This window comes from Hemitrygon akajei, unplaced genomic scaffold (genome assembly GCF_048418815.1).
Source record: "Hemitrygon akajei unplaced genomic scaffold, sHemAka1.3 Scf000122, whole genome shotgun sequence".
In the NCBI taxonomy this organism is placed as follows: Eukaryota; Metazoa; Chordata; class Chondrichthyes; order Myliobatiformes; family Dasyatidae; genus Hemitrygon; species Hemitrygon akajei.
The window spans coordinates 1,104,065-1,131,497 of record NW_027332008.1 but is presented as its reverse complement, the minus strand read 5'-3'; positions in this window follow the sequence as shown (position 1 = coordinate 1,131,497).

The window sequence follows — 27,433 nt, the reverse complement described above, 5'->3', positions numbered from 1 at the left end:
ATAATTTATGGGATTAGGGCTGATGACATAAGCAAATCGCTGAGCTATTGACTGCACCCCCACGTTATCTAAGCTGACCTGTCAGTTGCATACAACGGGGCAGACGCTACAATGAACACAAACGGTCTTTTTCAATGGTGACCTACAACTTAAAACCAGCATTTAAAGGTGTTCAGAGCAGCTTCTGGTGCTCATTGAAATAACCAGCCTTCCAGAATGACAATTCAAGTGCGCACCGATTTATCCCAATACTTCGAAATCTTGGTTTTATCGTATCGGGTGTAGATTCGCTCAAACCTCGATCCCTTTAACCCTGAGTCTACATGGCCAGTGTGAAATCCGTGTCTCCCTCTGAAATTAATAATAAGTGAAATTTACAAAACGACACAAACTAAAAACAACACGAGCAAAGCAAACACCCGTGCTCAAGCGTGTCTTCCTTCAACACCATCGCAGGCAATTGCAGAATACAGAATAAACAACTTCTAAAGCAAAACGCCTCAGCACGTATTGTTAAAAAAAACTTAGGAGAGTGAGATGTGGAGAGCGGAGGCTCACATATATCAGCACTTCATAGAATTTCGGAAAGATATGCATCCTTCGAATTTCGCATCAGTTCCTGGAAATCACATCACGCAAGATGACACCATTTTTTGTCACATGCATAGAGAAAAAAAAATTAATTTAGTCACCCCCCCAACACAAAGAAAAGAAACACATAACTCACATAAAGCCATTCATTGCCGTAATCTTTCTCTTTCTCTTCCAATTGAACTCACTTATGTACAAAAACATCGTGCTATATTTTAAAACTGCAATGCATTCATACTTTCAAAATATCGCAGAAAATGACGTGCCCTTATTTGTTCAATAGGTAACAAACAGCTGTAATGGCAATCACACCACATTTAATGAAGACTTTCGCCTCTAAGACAAAGTGCCACAGAAGGTACCGTATTGTCCACGAGTTAATATTCAACACAATTAAAACATGACGTCCCTACAACTCCAACGACTTCCAGTATTTCTGACCTCCGGCTTCTGACCAAGGATAGGATTCGGATTAAATGAACCCATTGTTGTATAGTATCGGGCCGAATGATCCCCATTACAACCGGTGAAGCAACAGATCTATTCACTGTACTGGGTCCACTGTCACACGCACCGGAACTACTGTGTTTACCGCCTTACCTGTAGTGTGATACTCCCATCATCATCTCATATCGGCGTTTCCATCTTCTCATGCCATAACCATCACTTTCATTCAGTCTCCATGCTTCAGTGTGTGCAAGGACAGAGGGATCGAACAGTATCAACGACTTTCTAGATTGGTCGGTGCTGTGAGACACTAACGTTCTAACCCAGACATACAGTCAGACAGCCAGAGGAAACCACTGCACAGAAACAGGGTCTTCAGCTCGTCAGGCCAGTGCGGAATTATTTACATTACCTATTCCCATCGACCTGTACCCGGACATGTCCATCCATCTCCCTCTCACCCATATATTTATCCAATCACCTCTTAAACGTCGACATCCGAATCGCAATCACCATTTGCGTTGGCAGTACTGTCTACAATATGACGACCCCTCTGGGTGAAGAAGTTTCCCCTCACGTTTCCCATAAATATTTCACGTTTCACTCTTCACCCATGATCTCCAGATGCATTCTCGCCCAATATCAGTGGAGAAAGCCCGCTTGCATTTATTTACACTCTCTATACGCCTCATTATGTTGTATACCTCGATGAAATCTCCTCTCAGTCTTCTACTCGCTCGGGAATAAAGTGCTGACATATGTAATCTTTCCTTTCAATTCAATATAACCAGTCCCGGCAATAACAGTGTAATATTTTTCTGTATTCTTTCAAACTTATTTACATCATTCCTTTAGGTAGTTGAGCCCAACCGCACACAATAGTCCAAATTGGGCCTCATTAAAGTTTTAAACAGCATCAACATAACATCCTCACTCCTGTACTCAGTACTTTGCCCTATGAAGGTAAATGTGGGAAAAGCTTATTTTTTATGACCCTGTCTAACTTCGCGTCAGCTGTCATTGAGTATGGACCTGCATTCCCAGATTCGTTTGTTCTATCGTACTCCTCAGTGCCCTATTTGTCATTGGGTCAGACCAATCCTGGCTGGTCCTTCCAAAGTGCAACATCTAATATTTCCCTGGGCTAAATTCTATCGGCCATTTTTCAGCCCATCTCTCCAGCTGGTCCAGATCCCGCCTGATGCTCCGGTAGTCTTCCTCGCTGTGGACTACACCCAGAGTGTTGGTGTTATCGGAAAATTTGGTGATCTAGTTAACGACATTTTTATCGAGATCGTTGCTATAGATTACAAATAATAACATATGCAGCAACGATCCCTGCGGCACTCCTCTCGTCACAGGTCCCCAGTCAGAGAGACAACCATCCATTACCACACTCTAGCTTCCCCAACATAGCCAATGGCTAATCCATCTTACTGCCTCATCGTGAAAGCCAAGCGACTGAACCTTCTCAAGCATCCTCCCATAAGGAACCTTGAGAAATTCCTTGCTGAAGTCCCTGTTAAACGGCATCCACTGCCTTGCCTTCCACACCATTCCTGGTAACAACCTCGTAAAGCTCTGTGAGATTGGTTAGACATGACCTACTACGCACTGATCCATAATGACTATCGCTAATGTTCCTGTTTGTCCAGATACATCCCTTCGTACCCCATGAGCAGCGTAGTCTGAACACCGAGGACAATTCATCATTACGTAATACTTGGCGAGTCCCTTCCAAGCAAAGCTATCGAGATCATCCAGCGGTCGGTACTGATATTTATGGTCTATTGTTTTTTTTAAAAAAAATATTCGACGCATTGAGAGTAGTCTGGAAAAAGCAAGGCGTCATAGCTTTAAATAATTAATGGACTTACTTAACTATAGCAAGATATGGTACGCTCGATCGAGCACAGAACATAGAATATTACAGCACAGTGCACAAGGTTCTGATAGGCTTTCAACTAATGTAAGTTCGATCTGACACATCCCCCCTGCATCTGATTCAGAATCAAAGGTTTCAAAGGTACATTTAAAGAATCAGAACCAGATTTAATATCACAGACATACGTCGTGAAATTGTTAACTTTACGGCAGCAGTACAATGAAATACAGGATAAATAAATATAGAGAAAACAAAACTGAGATACAGGTGGCAACGTGGAAAAAAGCTGTTCCTGAATCGCTGAGCCTGAGCTTTCAGGCTTCTGTATCTCCTTCCCGATGGTAACACTGTGTAGAGGGCACGTCCTGTTAGTGGGTAATGTTAATGATGGACGCCACTGTGACAAGAATCATCCCTTGTAACAATGATCAATGAGATACAGAGAATCTGTATTTACCAACAAGTATCTTTTATTATTTCTACTAAAAGCACGTAGATTTACACACTATCTTCCTATGTGCACCCAACTGGAAACCCTGACACTCCATGAACAGTCAGTGAAGGGAAAAGGTATTACCCCGGAAAAGACTCTACGCTGGCCAGGTATTCCATAGAAACGTAGAAAACATAGAAAATCTACAGCACAATACAGGGCCTTCGGCCCACAAAGTTGTACCGAACATGTCCCTACCTTAGAAATGACTGGGCTTACCTATAGCCCTCTATTTTTCTAAGCTCCTTGTACCTATCCAAAAGTCTCTTAAAAAGAACCGATCGTATCCGCCTCCACCACTGTTGCCGGCAGCCTATTTCACGCACTCACCAGACTCTGATTTTTTTAAAAAAACTTACCCCTGACATCTCCTCTGTGCCGACTCCCCAGCACCTTCAACCTGTGTCCTCTTGTGGCAACCATTTCAGCCCTGGGGAAAAGCCTCTGACTAGCCACACGATCAATGCCTCTCATCATCTTCCGATCCTCATGTACCCGATCTCCACGTATCCGTGTGGTCCTACTTTTCGGCAATGGTTGGTCTCTGGCCGCTGGAGAGTTATCACCCCGGCATTATTGAAGCTCCGGAATCTTATATTGTTCCTCATCAATTGAACCATTGGAGCTCCGAACCATTGGCTCAAGGTCACCTGACATACCTGGGTCACCTGGTTACTGATCATTGTACAGAGCTACAACCAACACATTTTACGTGGCTCTGTCCACCCCAGCCTTGTGTATTCGTATCTTTACGCCCTGACTGGTCCGAACCAGTTAAATGAGGCAGTTGAATGATGGAGTTTTTGCGGAGATGCCGAGTGCTGTATGGGTCCAAGGGGTTTACAGAAATGCGGTGTGATGTAGGGGTTGGAACGGTTTTCTTACGTACCCCGTAATAGGTTAAAAGAACCAGCAAAAATGGAACACACCTGGAGTCTGGTATTGCTACAAACAAAACTCTATTTATTAGAACCAACGTAATATAGTAATATAAAGCCAGATAAATCAAACAGGTTAGCAGAGTTTATGCATATATACGAGTGTAAATATAAAACCCCAAACTTCTTCAATCTTAGGTGGAAAATAATATTCTTACGATGGTATAGCAATGACGTCAGTTCAGATCGTGATATTAAGTTGAGTAGAATAGAGCAGAGAGAGAGAGGTAATTTGTTTCCCAAGTAAGCCGATGCCGTCGATGGTTCCGTTGCCCTCCGAAGTTCTGTTAAAGTTACCGATTGTGACCACACAAATGGGTACAGTCTTCACGTGGTAAAGCTATCAACCCAGGCAAGGGTTAAATACTCCGACAGCATTCCACCAGTTTAAATTCTCTGCGATCAATATCAACTCTATTAAATTGTCAATATTCTCTTTCGCCCTTTTTGAGGTAGTTCAACGATCAAAATACACCCGTTTTTAATGGGCAAACTCCACATAGGCTTGATTCCAAGACTTCCTCATTTCTCTGAACTTTTGTCTAAACGCCTCCGGAAGCAACCCGTAAACCTTAAGCACTGCATCTTTCACTGTGGCATAACCGTCTGACTGTTCAAGGGTCAGGGCAGAATACGCCCGCTGAGCCTTCTCCTTCAACACACTTTGTAACATGACAGCCCACTGATCCCTCGGCCTTTTCCGTCTCCGGGCCACCTTTTCAAAGTGTAGGAAATACCTGTCGACGTCGGCTTCATCAAATGGTGGTACTAACTTAATTTCTTGGCTGACATTAAACGGCACCACCAGCTGATTACCCCTACCTGGCGTTTGATCCTGTCGCTTCTATTTCTCTCTCTCTCGAACTCTCTATCTAATTTAAGTCTCTCTAACTTCATTTGTTCCAGTCGCAAATGGATCTACTCTTTACCTAAATGAAACACCTTTAACTTCTCCTCACTAAATTCTCTCGTAGAAATATAGTGCTCGGCTATTATCCTTCGGAGTTCTCCGTTTGTCATACCCTTCTTTTCCTTAAGTTTCAATTCATTAACAGCTTTCCACAATTCATCCTCTGTAGCTTTCTTCAAAGCCTCAGGGTCTGAATTTCCAGAAATTGCTCAACATCCATTTCTGCTGCTTTCCACACACAAGCCAATTAAAGAACAGTGATCAATAAGATAGATAATCAGGCAATCAACAAGCCCCCAAATTTTCAGAATAGCTCCCAACAATTTGTTCATATCCTGGACGCAGGCCCTAATTTTGTTATGTACCCCGTAACTGGTTAAAACAACCAGCAGAAACGGAACACACCTGGAGTCTGAGTCTTTTGCTACACACTCTATTTTAATAGTATCTACGAAATATACTGAATATAAAATCATGTAAATCAAAGAGATTAGCAGAGTATATGCGTATATATACACATATATACAGACAGAGAGAGCGAGAGAGAGAGAGAGAGAGAGAGAGAGAGAGAGAGAGAGAGAGAGAGAGAGAGAGAGAGAGAGAGAGAGAGAGAGAGAGAGAGAGAGAGAGAGAGAGAGAGAGAGAGAGAGAGAGAGAGAGAGAGAGAGAGAGAGAGAGAGGTGCTTTGTCTTCCAGGTGCTGATGCCGTCGATTCTTCCCACGTTGTTCTCCGAGGTCTCCGTTAAAGACACCGACTGTGACCACACAAAAGAGAGTTCCGTTTTCACGCGGTAAAGCTGTCTACCCAGGCAAGGGTTAAACTCTCCGATAACTTTCCGCCGGTCACCCCCTTACCACACTGCGAGCAAAACCCACCCTTTCGTGGGCAGTGAAAGCTCATCCAGTGTCTATTTCTTCTGTATTTCTGTCCGTGTCTTCCGTGTGTCTGTGTGTCTGTCGGAAAATCTAGCTGACCTGGTATATATCCCAAACATGCTGAACGCGAGCTTCCCATTATATAGCTCTGCCCTTCCGTAACCATGGAGACTCACGAGCTGTTCGGTGCACTCTCTCTGAATCGGTGTACACCCACTTTCCTTCATTTTAAAGGCACAGTCCATATTAAATAAACATTAGGATCTCGTCACAGTTTCTACAGATAAGAGGGGTGTCAGCACACTTATCCACCAATGTGGAAATGTAGTTTACTTGTAGTACCAAACTGGCATGTTTGTCTGTAACAAAATGAAACCAGTATCGTGTCGGTGTGTTTTGCAAATAATGTTCATGCAACATTACGCTGAGTGAACCTGAGTACCTGACTGCAGACCGCAGTCCCTATACTGTATTCCATCTGCCACTTCATTGTCTGTTCTTCAAACCGGTCTGAGTACTTCTGCAGACACCCACTTTGCTCTAAGCTGCCTATCCGACACCTACCTTCGTAGCAACTACAAAGTCGGTCACAAAGCCACCAACTCTGTCATCCAAATCGTTCATTTTAACATGAACAGACGCAATTTCATTACCGACTCCAGAGGAACGCCATTGGTTACCGGTAGCAAACAGAATAGACTCGTATTTTTCTAACTCTTTGCCTCATGCCGGTAAACCAATCTTCGATCCGTGCCAGTATCTTTCCTGTAATACCATGAGTTGTGATTTGTTTGGCAGCCTCATGTGCAGCAAGTCGTTAAAACCATCTGAAAATCCAGGACAAAAACATCCACTGCCTCTCCTTTGTCTATTCTGCTTGTTATTTTGTCAAAGAATTCCAAGAGATTTTTCAGGCAACGTATACCCTGAAGAAAACCATCCTGAATTTGGCCTACTTTAGAATGCGCCGTACCCCGAAAAATCATCCTTAATGGAATCCACCCACTGAGGTCAGACTAACTGTTCTATAATTTCCATTCTTCTGCCTCCCCTCCGTCTAAAAGAGTGGGGTGACCTTTGCAACTTCCTAGTTCGGCAGAAACAGTCCGAAATCGAGACACTCTTGAAAGATCATTACTCATACTTTAAGAGAAACATGTGGGGGAAGGTCTTCACTCAGAGGCGGTGGGAATGTGAAATATGCTGCCAGAGCAAGTGGCAGTGTCGATTTTCAACATTTCAGAGAAGTTTGAATGGGTATACGGATGGGAGGGAATGGATGACTATGGTCCCGTTAGATGATGCTGGAACTAGGCAGATTAATGGCTTGACACAAACTAGAATGGCCGAATGGCATTCCCTGCGTTGTAATGTTCCATGACTCTAATGCCTTCACAAACTCTTCAACTACCTCTTTCTGAACACTGTGGTGTACATCATCAGGTCCAGGATTCTTATCTACATCCAGGCGTTCCAGCTTCTCATTAGTAATGGCATTTACACTCACTTCTGTCCACGATCATCTTGAAATATTGGCTTTTTTAAAAAAAAAAAAGATTATAGTCAAGAATCTATCAACCTCTGTCTTAAATAACCACACATTCTTGGTCTCTACAGCTGCCTGTGGCAACGAATTCCACAGATTCACCTCTCTCTGGCTAAACTCATCAACGTTGCAAATGGACGACCCTCTATTCAGAAAATATCTCCTCTGGTCCTAGACTCTCCCACCCATAGGACAGAGCCCCTCCACATCCAGCCAATCGGGGACATTCGATAGTTTTAAATTGTATTACCCATCAAAATCTCTTTATATGACAAGGTATTCAATCCTAGAATCATTTTCATAAATCTCTGTTAATCTCACTCAAGTGTTAGCCCATCCTTTCTAAGAAAAGGGGCCTAATACAGCTTATAATCTCTAAGTGAGCTGTTGTGCCTTTTTCACCACACAGCCAGTATGTACAGGCCACGTAAGGTCCTCGGTGATGTGGATGCCGAGGAACTTAAAGCTGTTTACCCTCTCAACCCCAGATCCATTGATGTCAATAGGGGTTAGCCCGTCTCCATTCCTCCTGTAATCAACAACCAGCCCCTTTTGTTTTTGCGACACTGAGGGAGAGGTTGTTTACTGGACGGCACTGTGTCAGAGAGATAACTTCTTCTCTGTAGGCCACTTCGTTATTCTTTGAGATTGGTCCAATCAATATAGTATCATCGGCAAATTTAATTAACAGATTGGAGCTGTGGGTGTCGATACAGTAATGTGTATACAGGGAGTAAGGGACGGTACTCAGTACATGGCCCTGAGGGGCTCCTGTGTTGAAAGTCAGAGGCGTGGAGGTGTGGGAGCCCACTCTTACAACCTGCTGGCGATCTGAGAGGCAGGGTCAAGGACGAGATCTCTCAGCTTCCTGTCGAGCCTGGGGGGAATGATGGTGTTGAATACTGAACTGTCGTCCAAGAATAGCATTCCCACATAAGCTTCCTTCTTCTCCAGATGTATAAGGACGGTGTTTAGAGCATTGTCTATTGCGCCGTCTGTCGATCGGTTGTGTCGGTAGGGATATCATAAGGGGTCCAGCACCCTCCTTTCGTATAATGGTTACATACATTAATGACACAAGCCCTCGTCAGTCACCAAGTAATCTCAATGCCCCGCTGTGTCCCCACAACCTCGTGTCATTCCCCATACCCATCCCATTGCCACACTCTCTGCCCACTGCCCCGTGTCAGGGTTTAAGTTAATCACTCTACCCGCTCTCGTACCACAGCTCTGTGTCATTTCCCGAGGTAATTAAATTTGTAAGTGGAAATATGAAGATATTAGGCTGGAACATCAAAGCATAAATCAGGAACGGATATGTCCTGGAATATGCACAACGGAAATGTGAATATATTTTAGGCTGCACTTACGCGGGGTTCTGGACAGGTTTGCCCCATTCAGACAGGGGAAGGACTGTAGGGTGAAGGAACCATGGTTGACAAGAGATGTGAAACATCTGCTCAAGAGGAAGAAAGAAGCTTCAGGAAGCTGACCTCAGGATTAGAAAGCAAGGATCAGACATGACTGTAGATTTACAAAGTAGCCGGGGACAAACTGGAGAATGGAATTAGGATCACTAGAAACGTCTATGGAAGGTCTGCACTGGCTTTCAGGGAAACCCCAAGCCATTCTAGATGTATGTGAAGAAAAAGATTACTGGAATGAGTGTAGGACCGGTCGGAGATAGAAGATGAAACAAGGTCGGGTTCACCAGTGAGAGGGATACTTGCGAGGAGGGTGTTAAACAGGCCGATGTGCGACAACATACCGAAGTTAAGAGAGAGGATACACTGGAACTTTTGGAAAAAAAAACCAGCAGGTTAAATACGTCTTCTTGTGTGGTCGGGAGAAAGCCTGAGTGACTGCGGGAAGCGGTGAGTCCCACTTCAGTGATGGGCAAATTATCAGAGAACTTTCTTAGAAACAGGATTTACGAGAATTTGGAGAAACATTACCTAATTTGGGAGAGTCAGCATAGCTCTGTGAGGCGCAGATCATGTCTCACGACCCTGGTTCAATTCTGTGAGGATGTGACGGTTATACTACTGTTAAGCATGTTAGGACCTTTCAGAAGGCTTGGTATCCTGGGAAAGTTGGCTTGTGGATTCAGGACTGACGCCCCAGAAGGCAGAGGGTAGTTGTGGATGGAGAGTTTTCTCCCCGGATGCTGGTGCCAGTGGTGTCCTGCAGAGATCTGTTCTGAGACCCCAAGATATTTGTGCTTTAAAATGATGTGAATAAATAAGTGGAAGGGTGATTTATTGTATTTGTAATGATGTGGAGGTTGGTGGAATTATGGATAGTATAGAAGGTAGTCAGAGTTTACAAGAGGACAGTGACAGGACGCAGAGCGGCGCTGAGAAGTTACAGATGGAGTTCAACCCGGAACGTTACGAAGTGATTCACTTTGGAAGGATGAATTTGAAGGCTGAGGTGATACTTTCTCGTGTCAACCGAGGGCCGCACATTAGTACGCGTTCCACAATGGAAACAGAGTGATGAGACTTTCTCCAATAAGCCGAGGGCCGCTCATCGCTACGAGAACCACAATCGGCACGGAGCGGTGCACTGCAGGAGCAGAAGGAAGTGTGATTGGCAGGTGAGCTTGAACACATCCGCTGTTCTGCACATACTCATAGTGACTCTCGCAAGGCAATATACCTGACAGTAAATCAGGAGAAAAGAAAATACAACTTCAAGGCAAATGATACAACAGCCTGAAAACCTGCTGATTGATCATAGATTTTGCTTACTATATTTGTTCAAACAGAGAATGGATGGAGAAATAGCGGTAAAATTGTGGCAGGTCTGAGAATGTCTTTAAAGTTAAACAGACTGCATCGCAGGTCACGGGTATGGGGCAGACAAGTCCTTCACTGGCAGAGGTCAAGTTCCTGCCAAACGGCCCATGTGTGCTCTGGAAAACATTGTTCTTCAAACTGTCCACAGCCCTCGCTAATCTCCCGAGGACACTCTCCCTTTTTGAGGACAGGTCCCTGGAATATCGCTGTGTATCTTTTACAGTCTTTGGAGGAATATATGCAGTGTATTTTATTGTAACACATGTCAGTTGTCACTGTCATTTCCATCACTCAACCCGCCCGGAATGTCAGGAACGAAGGAAAGAAAAGAGGATGAATGTTCGCCTTTAATAAAGAAGTGTTCTCCGTTTCACCCGCCAGAACAAACTCCTTCCCTCAATTTCAGAAGCGACTGTGCTCCGTCAAATGTTCCAAATAAATCGACTTCAAGCTGAATGCCTGATTTAAAAGCAACAATGACAAAATATATCTTCATTTAAATAGCTGAAGCCAGGTATCATGGAAAATAACATGGGAAAAAAAGCACATCATATTTTGTTTTAAAGTAATTACATTGCAAAATCCCTTGAGGAGTCAAATTTATGACACGGGGATTGAGTGAGTAAAATTAGTTTAACTTAAATGATTGTGCAGTTGGTTGTCACTAATGTCCCTGACGTGATGGCCACGCAAATTGCCTCAGTGGAATTGCTCTCTCCTCAATAAAAGACTGCTAAACCGAACACCAGTCCATCTGAGCAGCTGAAACGTTCCGTGCAACTGAACGCTGCTTCTGACGGAATATGGGATATCCGGCGATTTACTACATCGCGGCCATTTTCTATCCCACAATTGTAGCGGTTGGTGTCCCCGGTAAGATGCCGGAGCTGGTCACTTTATGTATGGTGCCGTCGTTACTCTGCTGCGGTATCCGCAGTGTTACTGAGCACAGATGCTACCGTCGATAGAAACGGGTTTCCGGAATGGAGCATACAGGCATCCACTGTTTTCATTTTCAGTTTTGTAGTTCGATCGCAGTGTTTTCTTCTTTTCTCAATTAAGTTGGTGTCGATATTGTCACTGTTTCATAATTGCACCTCGTTAGGCTTTCTGAAGTGATGCTGGTCTCTGCTTTTCCAGACCCGAACCTCTATCAGTGCAGACACTTGGACCTTATAACAACGTGGCAGCTTAGTTCAATGACGGTCCAGTCTATTCTATTTGGTCTGTTCTTCTGTAAGTCAGTAAATGGGATCTCGAGCTTTATATCTCCTTGATGGCACTTTGACACCGCTACAAATAATCCCGTCTGTTCTTTCATCTCTAATGATGGAAATGGTGTTGTTTACAGGAGCGATCGACTGCTCACCGATACGTGATTCATGGAACTCGGATGCCTCGCTCTAAACTGTGGGAAGGTCGCCAATCCACTGACACTCACATCCGTCATTGTCCTCCAGCCGGAGTGCAGCGACCGAGACCGCACACACTGGATTCCCGCTTTCCACTTCCAAACAGACCATACCCTGCATATCATCGGTAGAATGGGGGATTCTGGGAGCTGACCATATTTCTATTTTGTTTCCAAATTTCTTGTAGTTAACTTAACGGCGATTGTGATCCTTTCTCGGGGAAAATGCGGACTCTCCAAATGCATCACCCGTTACCTGGTTGGAATGGCAACAGCGGATCTGATGGTGGTTATCGTTGTCGCTTTAGTGGAACAGACCAACAATATCCACATTTATTCCAGATCCCTGCTCATCACTCCCGTATGCGCTCTGACACTTGTATTTCGGGTTGTAACAAGGGACTGTTCTGTTTGGTTTACGGTCAGTTTTACCTTCGATCGCTTCATCGCAATATGTTGCCGAAAGCTGCGGGAGCGATACTGCACCGAGAGAACAGCAACGGTGATTATGGTGACCGTGGTTATAGTGAGCTGCGGGAAATGTGTCCCGTTTTACTTTGCCCTTGAACCTTACGTCATCATTGACAACATGCCGTGGCGGTGCACCGTCACATATGAATACGCTACTTCAGCCGTGTGGAGAGGATACGCATTACTGGACCGTATTTTAACGCCATTGCTACCAATCGGCTTAATCCTGGTGTTTAACGGGTTAACCGTAAGGCATATCGTTGTGGCAAATAGAGTCCGCAGAAGGCTTCGGCACATCGGCGATAATCAGAAAGATGCCGAGGTGGAAAATCGCAGAAAATCGATGATTTTGTTGTTTTCTATATCAGCTAATTTCATATTATTGTGGATGCCCTCTGTAGCCTATTCTCTGAAATGGCAAGTGCAAAACCATTTTTACGAGGACAGATATTTGAGTTCCCCGGAATACATCCTACAACAATTTGGGTTCATGATGCAAATTATCAGCATGTGCACCAATACTTGTATCTATACACTGACACAGAGGAAATTCAGAGAAGAGTTGAGGAATGGAATGACGTATGTGTTTACATTAAATGGCCATCTATGTAGATAATGCCCGTGTCTATTGACAATTCAGTGGAGTTTTCAAATAAAGCCGTTTTACAATGAACAGGCTTGGCCAATATGTCATTAATTCAAACAATCATATGCCTGGTCATCCGGAAATTGCAGAATTGCCGGAAGGTTGCTGACTTCATACAGTTCAGGTCGGTAGCAATACAAACGCTCACTGCTGCTGGCGTGATTGTTATACTGGTTGAAATCTGTTCCAAACTATGACAGACACTCGACTGTCACAAGGTCAGGGATGGCTTCAGGAATTTCCGGGGATTAGATGTTTCAGAATAGACAGGTTCGGGTAACAAAATGGAAAGTGAATGAGATGGGAAACCAGGGATAGTATCGCAGCTGCAGATACGGAGGGCAGCAGTGAGACAAACAGAGGTATGTGATCACCTCATTCGGATTATTCTATACTGCCGCCCCTCTAACAAAAAAAAAACAGCAACGAGAACAGTGAGGAAACGATGGGGAAGCGGGACATGGACATTTGCCATGTTATTGGCATGGGTAACTGAAACTTTCATAATAGTATTTGGCAATTCACCAAGGTGAAATGTTTCGGTATAGCATAATTTCTCAGTTGTGCCCAGGAAGGATTAATGTCACTATAAGAAGACAGGTAGACTAGCGAACAGTCCGTACCGGATCTAATATTAGAAAATGAAACGGATCAGGTGACAGATCTTTCCGCCGCTCAGCATTACAGAACAACAGGGCACAACTCCCCTCCATTTACCTTGACCAGGGAGCATGGGATCTATTTAATTCGGGATCAGCGAATTATGGTGCTACCTGGCAGGAACTTGGGAAGGTAAATTGGGAAATGATGTACTCAGGGAAATGCGCAAAGAATGTGAGGGGATTGTTTAGGGAGCACTGACATAGGGTTCTGTATAGGCTTGTCTCCGTGAAGAAGGGAAAGGATGATAGAGTAAAGTAACTCTGGGTGATAAGAAAGTTGGAACAACTCCTCAAGAGGAAGAAAGAACGATACAAAGATTAGGAAGAAAGAATCATGTAAGGCTATAGCGGGTCAGAATGTAGAAAGAAAAGAATTTAACAATGGAATTAGAAGAGGTAGAAGGGGACTTGAGAAGTTTTTGGCGAATTTTTTGGTGAAGAAGTTTTTGGTGAAGAACAGGCGGAGACTGGACAGAGTGTGGGCAGATCAGATGAAAACTTGTATTTGGAGTCCAAAAAGGCAGTGAAGCTCCTCACTGAATACATTGATGAATGTGAACACAGCGTAAAAAGGCAGACGCTCAGAAAGACGATTCGGGGGAAACTTCGAAAACATTATGATGGATGATTCCCCAGTGCCAGAAGGGATATAGTCCAGGTAATTTGGGAAAGCGAGAGAAGATATTCCTGAGCTTTTGGACAGGATCTTTGACTCTTCGCTGGCCACGGAAGTAGAACTGGATGACATGGGGGGGCGGGGGGTGGAAAATATTATTCATTTGTTGACGAAAGATAATAAGGATACTTCTTGGAATTACAGACCAGGGAGCCTCTCATCAGTAGTGGGTAAACTACTGGGGAGGATTATTGAAGAAGGAAATTCTGAATATTTGGAGAAACGTAGTCTGGCTATGGAGAGACAACATGGCATGTTGTACTTTATGTGCCAGATTGAATTATTTGAAAAAAAAGAAAATGAAACCAACAGATGAACCAGGACAGTCGATGTGGGTGCATTAATTCTGGTCAGGCGTTTGATCAGTTCCCCATAGTAGACTCATTCAGAAGGTCAGAGACATGGGATCGAGGGAATCCTGGTTGTGTTGATTCAGATTTGGCTTCCTAACAGAAGGTAGATCATGTAGTAGATAGGGTGAATTCTTGCTGGAAGACAGCGGACAACCGTGTTCCGCACGGAGGGTCGAAATTGTGGTATAAGTTACAACTCTATTTTGGACTCTGCAGTTACAGTGTTCCGAGAAACAGGGCTGAGTGAAATAACCGATTTAACTTGACCACCCAGCAACAGCTGGAAAGTTAATGGAATTAGGGGTGACGATGTAAGCAAATCGCTCAGCTATTGACTGTACCGGCACGTTATCTTCACTATCCCGTTATTTACATGTTACAGAGAAGATGCTAATTTACGGAAATAGGGCTGAAGACGTAAGCAGATCGCTCAGCTATTGACTGCACCGGCACGTTATCTAATCTGACCTCTCATTTACATATTACAGGGCAGATGCTGCAATGACTTCAAAGCAATCATTTCCAATGGAGCCCTACAACTTAAAAACAGCATTTCAAAGTGTTCAGCAGCAGGTTTTTCTGCTTATTAAAATAACCAGCCTTCCAAAATGCCAATTCCAAATTCCCAGTTCAAGTACGCATCAAGTTATCCTAATACCAATTTACCTCTGAATCGTGGTTTTAATGTATCTGGTGTAGATACGCTCATATTTCGATCCCTTTAACCCTGAATCCACACGGCCGGTGCGGAATCAATAATAAATGAAACATACAAATCTACACAAACTAAAAACGCAGCGAAGGCAAAGCAAATATCCGGGCTCACACTTGTCTTCCTTCAAAGACACCGCAGGCAATTGGAGAATACAGAATAAACAATTTCAAAAGTTTCCATCTCCTCATGCTATAACCATCCATTAACTCAGTCTCCATGCTCCAGTGTGTGCAAGGACAGAGGGATCGAACAGTACCACCGACTTTCTAGATTGGTCGGTGCTGTGAGACATTAAAGTTCTAACCCAGATATACAGTCAGACAGCCACAGGAAACCACCGCACAGAAACAGGGTCTTCAGCCCGTCCAGTCAGTGAGGATTTATTTAAACTGCCTACTCCCATCGGCCTCACCCGGACCGTGGCCATCCATATCCCAGTACTTATCCAATCACCTCTTAAATGTTCACATCGGAATCTCAATACATTTGCGTAGGCAGCACTGTCTACACTCTGGAGTCCATCTGGGTGAAGAAGTTTCCCCTCCTATTTTCCTTAATCATTTCACATTTCACCCTTCACCCATGATCTCCAGTTGTATTCTCGCACAACATCAGTAGAGAAAACCCGCTTGTATTTATACTCTCTATACGCGTCTTAATGTTGTATACCTTTATCAAATCTCCCCTCAGTCTTCTACCGGCTCGGGAATAAAGTGCTAACATACGTAATCGTTCCTTCTAATTCAAAACATCCAGTCCCGGCAATAGCCGGGTAACTTTGTTCTGTATTCGTTCAAACGTATTTATACCTGCCCTGTTGGTAGTTGAGCAAAAACACAACAATATTCCTAATTAGGCCTCAAAATTTTTTTAAACAGCATCGACATAACATCCCAACTCCTGTATTCAGTACTTTCGTCTATGAGGGCCAATGTAAGAAAAGCTTTTTTTTTTTTTGCGACGCTGTCTAACTGCGCCACAACTTTCATTGAATATGGACCTGCATTTCCAGATTCATTTGTTCTATCGGACTCCTCAGTGCCCTGTTTCTCATTGTGTCAGATCAAACCTAGCTGGTCCTCCCAATGTGCAACATCTAACACTTGTGTATGTGTTAAATCCGACCCGCCGTTTTTCAGCCCGTTGTTCAAGTTGGTCCAGATCCCGCTTAATGCTCCGTTCGTCTTCCTCACTGAGGAGAAAGAGACTGGGGAATGTAAAGAGACGGCGGCGAGAGTCTGAGAAGGACGGGAGGGAGAGAGACGCAGCCGAGATTTTAGGAGAGGAGAAACGGCAGAGGGCGAGACCGGGTGGGGCGGGGTAGAGGGAGAGACTGAGGGCTTAGAGAAAGACCAGGGGGAGGGAGACCGGGGATGTCCAGAGATCTGGAATGAGAACAGATATTTGTGATGTGGAAAGATCAGTGTGACGAGGAAGATTGGAAGAGAACTCGGAAGGGGAGAGCCCAAGACACCGTTGTGGGGCGTAAGATATGAGTGAAAGCGGGTACGGAGAGAAATTGACCGGGGGTGGTGGGTTGGGGAGACTTGTGGATACAGAGAGACGCGAAAGTAAAATACTTGGGAGGGAAATAGACACTACGGGTTGAGAAAGAGACTGGCATGAGGTCGGAAAGTGTGACAGAGAATACTGTCCATAAATGCACTGAGTGATTAGAGGACTTTCCTTCCTGCAGGGAATTCTGGGATTACAGCGCTTCCATTCTAAAGTCCTTCTGAAACAAGCAACCTGTGTCATCTCGCTGTCCTCTCTCACCCCGCCTGCTGAACCACTCTCCTTCCCACACCGTATCCTCGATCTCGCTTTCTTAAACTGGTCTTCGCGGTCTTCACCATCTCTCCGTTTCTGTGATCACATCCATTGGCTCCTGTTACGAACGCCGCAAAGTAGTATGATGAAACATACTGAGTCATGGTAGTAATGGGACATTCTGGACAATTTACAGCGTGGGACCTGCTCCCTGGGTCCCTCTACCCATCTGTCGGCTGTATAACCTGTCCGACCAGAAAGGGAAGCAATGGAGGCTTACCTAAATGACTCTTTCGCGGTGGGCATTATCCGACACTCATCTTCCCCTGTAGGCGCAGGATTCTTCTTCGTGGGGAAGAAGGACAGCTCACTGAGCCGCTGCATTGTCTACCGTGGCCTGAGTAGCATTACCATAAAGAATAAGTATCCATTGCCCCTTATCAACTCTGCCTTCGAGCCCCTTCACGGAGCCACAATTTTCACTAAGTTGGAGCGGCGGAGTGCCTATCACCTGGTCAGGATAAAGGAGGGAGATAAATGGGAAAACAGCTTGTAACACCCCTCTTGGTCATTTCGAATACCTGATCATGCCATTCGGCCTCGTCAATGCCCCCGCTGTCTTCCAAACCCTGATAAACTATGTCCTTACGCAATTTATTAACCGTTTCGTTTTCTTTTATTTGGACCACATCTAGATCTTCTCCCGCAGTCTTCAGGAACACACCCACCATGTCCGTCAGGTTCTTCAGAGGCTTTTGGAGAACAAGCTATTCGTTAAGGCAGAGAAGTGCAAGTTCCAAGCCCGTTCCGTCAGTTTGATGGAGTACATCATTGAGGGCGGGCAATTGAGGGCGGATCCCGAAAAGATCCGGGCGGTGGCCGAGTGGCCAAACCCCACGACGCTTAAGCAACTCCAGCGATTTCTGGGGTTCGCAAACTTAAACCGTCGCTTCATCAGGGATTACAGCCGGGTGGCAGCGCCTCTTACTCGATTCACCTGTCCTGCGACCCCTTCAAACTGGACCCCCGAAGCGGACTCGGCCTTCTCGGAGCTAAAGATGCTTTCACTTCCGCTCCCATCCTGGCCCAACCTGACCCTTCTAGTCAATTCATTGTGGAAGTCGACGCCTCCGACTCTAGGGTGGGAGCGGTCCTCTTCCAACGCTCCAGCCCAGACCAAGAGCTCCATCCCTGCGCCTCCTTCTCTCGCAGCCTGTACCCCGCCGAACGGAACTACGACGTAGGGAACCTGGAGTCACTGGCCGTCAAACTCGCTTTGGAGGAGTGGAGACATTGGCTAGAGGGCGCTGAACATCCATTCATCGTCTGGATGAGCTACAAGAACCTCGCATACATCCAAACCGCTAAACGCCTGACCTCCCGCTAAGCCCTTTTTTGGCCGTTTCAGATTCACACTCGCCTATCGACCTGGTTCCAAGAAAGGGAAGCCCGAAGCTCTCTCTCGTCAATCTTCTCCGAGTAGGGCCTTCCGGACCCCGAGGCCATCCTTCCACCATCCTCTGTGGTGGCTGCCCTCACTTGGGAGATCGAATCCATAGTCAGCGAGGCCCATCAGACTCAACCTGACCCAGGGAATGGACCCGACTGCCGACTCTTCCTGCCCGACTATGTTCGGTCTCAGGTTCTCCAGTGGGGGCACACTTCTCGTTTCGCCTGACATCCCGGAATCGGTCGGTCTCTGTCCCTTCTGAAGAGACATTTCTGTTGGTCCTCCATGGATGCTGACACTCGCTCCTCGGTCTCTGCCTGTTCTGTATGTGGCCACGGAAAAGCCTCCCATCGACAACCTGCTGGGTTGCTTCGTCCCCTACCTGTCCCTTGTTTGCTACCCTCTTCACATGGTAACACTGCTGTACTCACCGTGGTGGACAGCTGTTCCGAAGCAGCGCACTTCGCAGCCCTTCCCAAACGCCCTAAACCCTGTGACACAGTCGACCTCCTTGTTCATCACGTCTTCCGCCTTCATGGAATTCCCTCGGACATTATTTCTGAGCGGGGTCTCCAATTTGTCTCTCAAGTCTGGAGAACAAGAGTCTTCTGCAGTTGGATTATGTTAAAATTGTGAGAGGGACAGTGCACTGATGAATAATGACGGTTGTATTGAGCAACACATTGCTCAACACATTTAATAAATTGATCAAAATAAAACCCACCAAGGCGGCTTGTTTCATGTACCAGCGTTATTTATATGAATAAGTTTCCCTCAGCGATTCTAATTTGGTGCCTTCACCGTGTATCTCGGCCTGGAAGCTCACGTTGGGGGGGGGGGGTGGTACTATCATGGTCCTGATCGTCAATTCCGTATTTTCTTTTATTTTCCTTTGATTGCGCCACGATTCCGACTGCTAATTTCCCATTTGCTGCTACATCCCTTTGATAACGGCATACCTATTTTTCATCAGGACCTGCAGCATAAGAACCGCGGATTTGCACCCACTAGTTGCCTGATCGTTGGTTTTGCCTGTGTGGTAATTAACGTTTCCCGACCGCTTAGGACCGTATCTTCTACGTTTTTGTCCAGTATCGAGAATTGCCTGTGAAACTCCATCTCTTCATGTCAAGTTCAGTTTTCTAAGTTGAATTCCAGTTCAGAGGTTTACCCGTGAAACACAGCCTCTTCGCACCAAAATAAGTCTTCTAATGTTTTACTTCAGTGTAACTCTGTCTCTCCGTACTAAGAAGAGTTTTATCCGGCGTTTCTTTCTCGACACTCCGACTCAAGATAAAGTCTGTTCGACGCCTCCTGCCTACCTGCTCTCCCTCCTGTTTTCCGTTCACGTCTGCTTCCTAACCAATTCTCCGTGCCTGTGTCCTGCACTTGGGTTCGCCTCATTCGTTGTAACAAGAACGTCCTTTTCCTTAACATCTACACACTTAATCTTTTCAGTCCACTGCAAGTCATATCTACAATCGCCAAGATCCTTTTTTTTCCGTAGTGAATACTGAAGCAAAGTATTCATTAAGTATCTCTACTACCTCCTCCGGCTCCCTACACACTTTTCCACGCTCACCATTGATTGGTACTATTCCCTCACATCTTATCATCTTGTTCTTCACATACTTTTAGACAGCCTTGAGGTTTTCACTCATACTGCTCGGAAAGGCCTTGTCATCGCACCTCAGGCTCTCGTGACTTCGATCCTAATCTCCATCCTGGTAGCATTAAAATCTTCTGGTTCATTACCATTACCTGTTTATCTGAACATTTCGTAAGCACTTCATTCTGTATCTGAGAGTCTCCGCTACAGTGTGTGAGTGTGGATTTCATTCGGTATCTGACACTCTCTACTATCGTGTAAGTGTGGGGTTCGTTCTGTATCTGTCTGCTCCAGCGTTACGGTTGTTGTCTCAGTCCCGTACCTGTGAACATCTGACTCAGTGTGAGCCGCTGTTTTTTTTTCTCCTGTTCCAGCAATCTAGTGAATCCTCTTAAAATAGACTCTGTATTCACTGAGCTATTCTTAGAACAGGAGCCTTCTACAATTGGATGATGTTAAAATTGTAAGAGAGACAGTGCACTGATGAATAATGACGGTTGTACTGGGCGACACATTCAGCACCATAGGGCCATATGACAAACAGACCATTCTGCATGCTATACGTTGCTAAACCGCACAGCGCCAACTGAGCAGCATTTGATCCGTAAACCTCTATGTTTTGGCAACACAACTTCTGAAAGGTTGAATGAAAATAAACAAAATAAATATATTAATTAATTTAAATAAATAAGTGCGTAATTAATTTCATAAATCGATCGAAATAAAACCCACCAAGACAGCCTGTTTCATGTAGCAACATCATTTATATGAATACATTCCCCTCAGCAATTCTAAATTGTTCCTTCACCGTGTATCTCTGCACTATTACGTTTGCTGATTCCCACTGATAAATAATTTCGATTTTTCTTATGACAGTTTCGGACTCGTCAGCAATATGCCATGAATTTTTGATTGAGAAAATTGTAACTACGTTATTCTGTACAGCACTGAGAGAGTTTGTGAGTCGGATTGCGGGGGAAGCTCAGGTTTGACATTTGGAATCATCTAAAGTTCCACATTGCTGCACGCGGTTGACTGATGAACTCTGAGAAATTTCTGTCAGTGCTACGTCACTGCACAGCCAGGAACGTCCCGTTCGTCAGGGACATGGCTGGCGGGAGAGCTTGTTCCGGTGTTGCAAGACATCGTGTCCTATATTACACCCGTCAGTGCAGAAGACCAAGATGAATGGGGGTGAATGGACAACAGATGGTGAATGGATTGACATTATAATGAGAAAACATCACCTGGACATGCTGAGTTCATGGAACAGCAGAGAACAGGAACAAGCCCTGTGACTCACTACTTCTGCACTGAACACGATACCGAATGAGACTAAACTCTGATGACTGTACATGACCCGTCTCCCTTCATTCACTGGATGCTCATGTGCTTTGAATGAATATTTACCGTTATGGGAATCTAGACGTTGTATCCCAATAGAAGGCAAACTTTTGTCATCGGCTCCCTTGTTGAAGTAAATATTTGAGAAGGCAAGAGAAACCACTGATGGATTAAAAAGATGGAGGATCACTTAAAGACATCCGTGGAAGGGAGCAGGAGGGCTGGTGAATTAGCCAAACTAGAATCAAGTTGGGTGGTGAAATGGAATCCAGATATAGAGGTAGGAATGACAGAAAAACCAGCAATCTGTACACACATAGACTTAGTCATGATAGAGCAACAGGATCAGGAGTTAGAAAAGGTACAAACGGGAGAGGATTCTGATATTTATGGGAAATATCGATGGATACAGGCATGGATTTGGATTACACTTGAGAGTGGTAAATTTGAGGAGCAGAATTGTGAAAGAAACCAGATGATGCATTCACACCGTGACATTTGTGGGCATCAAGGAGCAGATAGAACTGTGGAACAGTTGAAGAATCTGTGTTGGTGTCCAAATCTGAGCGGAGATGTACATTATTGTAAGAATTGTTTGATTTGTGCCCAGTGAGAAACCAGAAAAATCGGCAGGAAAAGCCTTTTCAGGATATGCTCCCTCGAAGGACCGTGTGTTAACTTGCAGATGCAAAGGATAGTTGTGGATGGAAAAAATTCTCCCCGGATGTCCATGAACAGTGGAGTGCTGCAGAGATCTGTTCTGAGACCTCCGGATTGTTGTGCTTTTATGAATGATTTGTATGAGGAGGTGGAAGGGTGGTTTATTGTATTTTCAGAGATTTGAAGGTTGGTGCAGTTACGGAGAGTATAGAAGTGTGTCACAGATTACCAACAGGACAGTGACAGGACGCAGAGCAGTGCTGAGCAGTTACAGACGGAGTTCAAACCGGAAAGGTACGAAGTGATTCACTTTGGAAGGATGGATTTGAAGGCAGAGGTGATCCTTTCTCGAGTCAACAGAGGGTCGCACATTAGTACGAGTTCCACAATGGAAACAAGAGTGATGAGACTTTCTCCAACAAGCCGAGCTCCGCTCATCGGTACGAGAACCACAATCGGCACGGAGCGGTGCACTGCAGGAGCAGAAGCAAGTGTGATTGACCGGTGAGCTTGAACACTTCCGGTGTTCTACACAGACTTATAGTGACGCTCGAAAGGCAATATATCTGAAAGTAAATCAGGAGAAAAATAACCCAACTTCGTGGCAAATAATACAACAGACTGAGAACCTGCGGATTGTGCATAGATTTTACTGAATATATTTGTTCAAACTGAGAATGGATGGAGAAATAGTGGTAGAATTGTGGCAGATTTGAGAGTACCTTTAAAGTTAAATAGACTGCATCTCACGTCACGGGTATGGGGTGGTCAAGTCATTCACTGGCAGATGTCAGGTTCCTGCCAAACGGCCCATGTGTGCGCTAGAAAACATTGTTCTTCAAACTTTCCACAGCCCTCGCTGATTTCCCGAAGACACGCTCCCTTTTTTATCACAGGTCTCTGGACTATCGCTATGGATCTTTTAAATTGTTTGTGGAGGAATATAAGTGCAGAGTTATTCTAATACATGCCAGCTGTCATTGTTTATTCCATCACTCGCACCGCCCGGAATGACTGGAACAAACAAAAGAAAAGAATGAACGAATGTTTCCCTTTAATAAAGAAGTGTTCTCCATTTCACCCGCCAGAACGATCTCCTTCTCTCAATTTCAGAAGCGAATGTGCTCCGACAAACGTTACAAAATAAATCGATTCCAGGATGAATGCCTGTTTTAAAGCAACAATGATATAAAAATATTCTATTTAAATAGCTGAATTCAGGTTTCATGGAAAATTCACATCATATTTTGTTTTACAGTAAATAGATTGCAATATCCCTTGAGGAGAGAAATTCATTACACGGGAACAGCGAGTAAAAATAGATAAACGTAAGTGTTTCTGCAGTTGTTTGTCACTAATGGCCCTGACGTGAATCCCACGCTAATTGCCCCAGCGGAATTGCTCTCACCTCAATAAAAGTCTGCTAAACCGATCACCAGCCCATCTGAGCAGCTGAAACTTTCCGTACAACTGAACGCCGCTTTTGACGGAATATGGGATATCCGGCGATTTACTACATCGCGGCCATTTTCTATCCGACACTTGTCCCCGGTAAGATGCCGGAGCTGGTTACTTTATGTATGGTGCCGTCGTTACTCTGCTGCGGTATCTGCGCTCTTACTAAGCACAGATGCTACCATTGGCTGAAACGTGTTTCCGGAATGGAGGATTCAGGCATCTAATGGTTTTATTTCCATTTTCCATATCTCGATCGCAGTGTTTTCTTCTTTTGTCAATTAAGTTGGTGCCAATATCGTCACTGTTTCATAATTTCACCTCGCTCGGCTTTCTGAAGTCATGCTGGTCTCCGCTTTTCTAGGCCCGAGTCTCTATCAGTGCAGACACTTCGACCTTATAACAACGTGGCAGCTTATTTAAATGACGGTCCAGTCTATTTTCGACACGTAGGTCTGTTTTAACATAAGTCAGTAAATGTTAAATTGTGTTTTGTATCATTTAACTCCATTTTGTCACGGCTACAAACAATCCCTTCAGCTATTTCACCTCTAATAATGGAAATGGTGTTGTTTACAGGAGCGATCGACTGCTCACCGCGCATCGCTCTAATTTGTCGGAAGATCACCAATCCACCGCCATTCCATTTCATAATTGTCCTCCAGCCGGAGTGTAGAGACTGAGCCCGCAACACTCTGAATTCCTGCTTTCCACTTCCAAACAGACCGTATCCCACATAGCATCGGAAGAATGGGATGTGGGCTCGGGGGCATCTGATCTGTTGCAGCTGAACCATATCCTGCACAGCATCTTTAGAATGGGGCATTAAGAGAGTTGCTGCTGACTATATTTCTATTTCTGACTGACACAGGACTGTGGGAAGAGAGTGGGACAGTGTGATTAGTTCGGGGACTGACACGGGCTGTGGGGAGAGAGTGAGACAGTGTGATTAGCTCGGGCACCGACCCTGGCTGTTGCGAGAGACTGCGACAGTGTGATTAGTTTAAGGTCTGACACGGACAGGGGAAATGAGCAGGGTAGTGGGATTAGTTTGGGAACTGATATGGGGCTGTAGGGAGAACACGAGGCAATAGAATTAATTTGGGGACCGACGGTCTGTGAAGATATGACGGGACAGAGGAATTACTTCGGGTACTAACAGGGGGCTGTGCAATCAGAATATGCTCTCCGTTTGTGAAGAGAGGCTGCTGGAACAGAGTGAATCACAGTAAAATATAAATTGTATTATATTTTGCATGGGTTATTCCATAAATCGTTAAAGAAATCTACCGAGGGAAATTGAGACCATACAACGACTCCCCACTCTCCATCGAGGAGCTCCACCTCACAGCCCAATGTCGCATTACCGCGCTTTCACCTGTTTGACATCAGGACCAGAGAATCCTCGAGCTCAACAGTACAGCCAACCCCAGCAGTGTCGGGGATCCCCCCCCCCCACCCCACCCCACCACCAGCGATTGCTCCATGGATCAGTCTAACCTTCTCTCCGTTTCCACGGACCATAAGAACTTCAGACATAGTAGCAGAATTAGGCCATTTGGCCCATCGAGAAGGATCAGCCTTGCAATCGTCGCACATCATTTTTTCCTCCTCCTCAACCCCATTGCGCGGCCTTCTCCCTGTAACTTTGATGCCATTTCCAATTAAGAACCAATAAATCTTTGCCTTAAAAACACCCAACGATCTGGCCTCCACAGCAGTATAAGTGTAAAGGGGATTTCTTCTTTTTCTTTGCTACTGTGTATGTAATCACAATGGCTTCTTTGTTTTGTTAAAAGTAGGAATACTTCTTTGTTGCGAGAGAGTGCTAGAAGCTTGTTTGGGTTAAAATTTACTGATAACGAGAGTATTCCTTTGTAAACCAATTGGGATTAATGTTGTTTTTTCTTCTGAGTCTGTAAGCTATTGCTGGCGGGCTTTTGGGGAGCCGGCGCGAGGTGTTGAAAGAGAGAGGACGCGATGCTGTAACCTGGGCGAGGAATGGACCCCAAGGGGGGGGGGGTCCGAGGTTAGGAGGTACCCTGAGGAGAGGAGACGACGATAGATGTGCTTGGTTGACCACTTCGGGTGTCCCTGAGCTGCGAGTCGAGGAGTTCGGAGGGGATCGAATGGTGGCCAGAAGACTTCAGTAATTGAGCTCCAACGGTTGTGCACGAAGTGGTTTGGACTTTGATAAGTTTGGCGCCTTTTCTTTATTGTTTTTCCTTCATATATACTGTATTGTTATTAATCACTTAGTTATAGTAACCTTTATAAATTGTACTCATTCAATCGCATATGGTGTACTGTTTGTTTATGGCGAGGCGGGGACATCACACAGCATCCACACCAGCTGATTACCCAGTTTGGCGGGGCCGAAGGCTGCTCCCCCAGACGAGAAAGAACTGTGCGAGCCTGAGGCGACCCAGGGGGTTACATATGCAATTCCACCAATTCACCGCCCTTTGGTTTCGCATCTCTGTTTTGAAGGGACGCCTCTCTAATCTGAGGGTGTGTCGTCTTGTCCTTGACTCTTCCAACATGGAGAACATCCTTTCCACATCTACTCTGCCTCAGCCTTTCACCATTCGAATGGTTTCAACGAGATCCTCCTCTTCGTTCTAAATTCCAGCGAGTGCAGACCCAGAGCCATCAAAAGTTCCTGGTATGATAAACCTTTCATTCCTGGAATTATCCTAATGAACCTCCTCTTGAACTTCTCCAACACAAGCTTATCTCTACTAAGATGAGGAGCCGAAAACTGTACACAATCCTCAAGGTGAGACCTCTCAGGTGCCTTGTGAAGCCTCAACATTGCATCCCTGCTCTTGCATTCTAGAACCTTCCTCGCCACTGACTCCACATGCAAATTAACATTCACAGAGTTCTGCACAAGTCCGTGGCATAGACACCAATCCAGAAATTACCAACTGGGAGGTCCTGCTTCTCAGCTTTCGACTTGGATTTAAAAATTTTCTTTTCAGGACCTCTTTGCTTTCCCTTCCTATGTCATGGAGGCTGCCACTCTCTGTGTCTGAGACAGGAATTTTATGATGGGTCTGTCTGGAGGGAGATTTTCTCAAAGTCCGACACTGGGAGTGTGCGATGGGACAGGGTAGAGGGAATTCTCTCTGTATCCGAGCCCCAGAGTGTATGATGGGACGATGCGGAGGGATCTTCACTCAGTGCTTGACTCCAGGACTATTTGTTGGGACAGTGTTTTGGGAGCTTAACACTATGTCTGACACTGGGAGTGTGCGTTCTGAAAGGTTGGGGGTAGCTTAATCCTTTGCCTATCCCCGGAAGTGTGTGATGGTATGCCGTTGTGAGAGGTCCACTCTGTGTTTGACCCTGGGAATGTGTGATTGGACTGTGTTTTATGAACTACTCTGCGTCTGACCCGGAAATGTATGATGGGATGATGTGGACAGAGGTACACTCTATTTCTGACACCGGGACTGTGTGAATAAATGGGGAGGATGAAGATTAAAACTGTGACTGATCCTCAGAGTGTGTCATGGGAATATGCAGGAGAAGCTTCAGTCAGTGTCTGACAATGGGAGTGCGTGATTGGGAGATGCAGAGGGAACTTCACTCTGAGCCTGACACGGAGAGTGTGTATTGGGACGGCGTGGAGGGAGCTTCACTATGTGTGTGACCTGGGAGTGTGTAATGGGATCCTTCGTGGGGAGCTTAAGTCAGTGTCAGACACCGGGAGTATGAG